The sequence below is a fragment of the Ruditapes philippinarum genome, unplaced genomic scaffold (genome assembly GCF_026571515.1).
Source record: "Ruditapes philippinarum isolate M1 unplaced genomic scaffold, ASM2657151v2 ctg1334_1_1_1_1, whole genome shotgun sequence".
NCBI lineage: Eukaryota > Metazoa > Mollusca > Bivalvia > Venerida > Veneridae > Ruditapes > Ruditapes philippinarum.
This window is the reverse complement of record NW_026855305.1, coordinates 137,874-141,798: the sequence shown is the minus strand read 5'-3', so window position 1 is coordinate 141,798 and position 3,925 is coordinate 137,874. Positions and strand designations below refer to the sequence as shown.

Genomic DNA, 3,925 nt, shown 5'->3' with positions numbered 1-3,925 from the left:
TAATATTAATGTTGGCCACCAACAATTGCAATATTGAAATAACATTCAGTCTTTTGAGAGATGACTTCTAATCCAGTTACCTCTCTGGCGTGGGTTTGATCCCCGGGAGATGCTTTGGTAGTTTAGCGTGGATGAAGGTAGTCTAGTACTGGTGTAACTCTCCAGGAACGATGGCTAGGAAACTACCCGCCTATATGACTGAAATACTGTTGAGAAAAGGCGTAAAATCAAACAAACAAACAAAACATAATTATGATAATTAAGATATAAAATTATTCTTATTTCGAGGGAGAAAAAAACAGAGATATTTATGAAGTTGCTTTACTGCCTGAAAGTGTACTTGCCTAAATTGCTTGCTGAGTAAAAGAATTGAAAAGATAATGCTCCACTACATTTACAAACTCTGGTGCATTTACAAAGACTGGCACAATTACAACAAAATTCAAATTCTAGTTCAATACAAATGCGGAGCAAGAACAAATTCAAATTCTGGCACAATTTCCAATTCAAATTCTTGAACAATTCTACTACTGTATACAATATCTGGCGCAATTCTTGTTCAATACAAATCTTGGCACAATGAAAATTTTAGTACAGCCCTTTTGCAGATTTTTTATATATTTGTTTGATAATTACTTGATTTTATCATTTACTACTACTGAACATTGTAAAAATCATCAAACATGTTTATTCAATATTGATTTTTAAATAATTTAACATTATACTTTATTCAAATGATTGTTTATTGTAGTTGGTGGCTCCAGAGAATGCTCCACTTAAAGAGGTGGAGGAGGAATATATTTTCCTAGAGGAGAAGAAAAATCATGTAGAGTAAGTGATAAAACTTATTGCAATTTCTCGTATTGGTCCCTTTAAGTTCTTATTATTTCACTTATTTGGTGTCCCTCCAATACTTTCGCTGCCCTTGTGTCCTCTTCCGGTCTGGTTTATGGTGCCTTCTGGGTGCCCTGCTGTGGTGGCTGGACTTTGTCTTGGGCTGCATCCTGTGAACATTGCCTTTGCCTTGTTGGTATTTGTTCACATTTTATTGTATACATTATTGATAACATATCTTTTTATCTAACATGTGATGATGGTTCAATTGATTTAGTTAGTTTGAACCGGTTTGAAATGATAACCATCTCTGACAAAGTACATGAATGAAGTTTGTTATCTTGTGAAAGTTTAATTGGTATATTATTTATGATGGTTATAAACTGTATCTGTCCCTTATTGATACATTAAGATGCAGCTATTAAGTTTTGGAAATATCTATATAACTGTATAATTCAATTCTGCAAGATATCTTGTAGAGTAGTCATTTGTTTTTGTATGAAATCTATTGAAAAAGACCAACTGAAATTATCTTTAGCAAGTAAATGTAGGACTTTAAAAAGGTAGATCTCTTCCAAATTATTTGAAAGTGTAATGCTCAGACTAAGATATAAACTGTGGCCACTGTTTTTTTTATAACTTATATAAAGGCCTTATGAAAACAGATTTGAATATTTCCGAAATTGATGATCTATATAACGGGTTTATATGTGTTGTTAAAAAAGGCCATGCGTAGCCATAAGCCCCAGTCACACTAGAGCTTACGACCAGTGAAGACCAGTTCACGATCACCAGTGACCTCTGGTCGCGGACAATCTTTAAAACGTCTTACGACGGTCATCGGTGATCTTTGGCAGTCGCAGGTTATCTTATTTAGGTCCCACGACCAATTTCAGTCGTAGAGAGGTTTTTGAGCTTGCACAAAAACCTCCTTGCGATCAAACAGGTTGCTAGTGATCTTATAAGGTCTTAAGGCTGTCGCACGATGGTCGTTCGGAAGTGCGACAATCTTACGACATCTTTACAAATTGCCACTAGTCACTGATAATCCTAAGTAGTCTTTAGTAATCGTGTGATGGTCGTACGACAAGTTGTAGGTGATCGCATGTTATGACATGGGTAGTCGTAAGTAATCCCAGGCAATCTTGAGACCATCGTACGTTTACTTATGACCTGTCGAACGATTGTCAATTATGACTTGTCTTACGATACTCGCAAACGTAAATTTATCTGTGCAAAAATGGTTTTGATCGCAGACAATCGTTGATGATCGTCAGTTATAAAAGTCGCCGGTGGTCGCAAGTAATCGTAAGCTCTAGTGTGACTGGGGTTTTATTAAATTTATGAAATTATTCCCAGTGTTAATATGATGCTTGGCTAATATTTTTACTGGATTGAGAAACAGTTAGACCATAATAAGAAAAGATTAGGGAAAAAGAGTGACATACCTACTTAATTGTACAAACTTTTTATATTATCGCAATAAAAACTATGTTGAACAAATTTTATTGTTTAATTTATTGGAAATGAACCATCAGAAAGTTTCAAATATAGACTTTCTCATTTGACAGAAAAGGTCAAGCACCAGTTGTAATAAGGATTTATATAAACATTGTTTTTTTTTTTGGGTTATTTTCAGTGCTTTATTGAACAAGGTGGCTAACTTGCTGAAATTCCCTAACAACCCAAAACTGGAGAACATGTTGCCACCTCTACATATAACGTCCAAACAGACGAAGACTGAGAAGATGAAGAAAGATCGTCAACTGTACCTGGCCCAACAATCTGCTCGCGAAAAGAAACAGCCGTCCATTACTGTAACTTCATAAGGAATTTATTACATAGGAATATTTACATTTTATATTTACATATACATATATTTTGACATATAATTTGACACAAATGATTGTTGATTGTAAATAATTCAATTCTTGTTAATTTGTTGCGACCTGTTCATTGTTATGGAACAATAAAATAGTTGATTTTGTTTTTAGTTTATTTATTATTTTTGAGTTTTCCATTTTATTTTGTATTAAGACAATGCAGCAATAAAATATCTGCCAACGAGTTTTAGATAGAAAATATGTGTTTTATATTTTTTTGTTAAAAATTATTATGGTTTCTTTAGCATATATCCAGGTTTGTGTTTTTTTTAAAAACTTGTCAAATTAGTGAAAATTGTTGTCAAGTGTAAAAATTAAATGGTATAAGAACATACATTTTTCAAGATTTAATCTTATTAACTATAGACTGAAACTTAATTTTAGAATTGATTTTGTTTTTCTAAAAATGTGCTCAAAATGAGAGGACCTGCAAAGTATTGTTGCATGAATATTCCTTCCTTTTAGGCCAAGTTTTTATTGAGGTATACACTGTATCTTGTATTGTAAAAATGTTTCTGTAATCTTGTAGTAAATGCACCTTTTGTTAGATATAAACCAGTATTATTAGAGTTATTTGAGATTTCATACAGTTTATAAGTATGTGTATTCTGTATTTTGTATGTTTTGATTGCAAACATTGAATTTTGTTCTCATTTTTCATGCCATGTTACTTATTTTTCCATAGATTGCATGGAAATTTTCGGAAAACACTTATTCAAGGAATGAATCATTTGCTTTCAGGACTTTAACTTTGAAGTTCATTGACAGTTTTCATTAACTTTGACATAAAAGATTTGCTAAATTATCATTATAATTATTATTAGTATTATTATTGAATGCTGGAAAGGTTTATAAAACATTCTTAGGATATTGTTGTTGCTTTGACCAGGCCAATTGCTATCCTGTCAACTTGTCAACATATTTTCAAAATAAATGTGAAATGGAGACTTAAACTTTAAGCCTTTCCTAAAGATATTAAGTATTTGAGTATAAAATTTATTCCAGGGTTTGTTCCTTGAATTTAACTGTTAAAACTAAATTTGTTTTATCATTTTAATTGTGTGTAAGTTTTCGTCGGTATTATAAAACAGGTTTTTTTTGCTCCAATATTTGTTGTAAAAATATTTATAGAAAACAAAAATCGATATTTCCTGTGGAGAAAATACATTTTTTTTCTTTGTAAAATTGTGTACAAAAATGTCTTTATC

The 3,925-nt window shown here is 31.8% G+C and overlaps 1 long non-coding RNA gene across 1 annotated transcript; it reads left to right on the top strand.

Annotated features, from left to right (window-relative positions):
* Positions 1 to 744: 744 nt before the first annotated feature.
* LOC132742852 (uncharacterized) lies at positions 745 to 2,821 on the top strand. The gene is made up of 2 exons (XR_009627496.1): positions 745 to 831; positions 2,474 to 2,821. It is a non-coding gene; the product is annotated as an uncharacterized LOC132742852 (long non-coding RNA).
* The last annotated feature ends 1,104 nt before the right edge of the window (positions 2,822 to 3,925 follow it).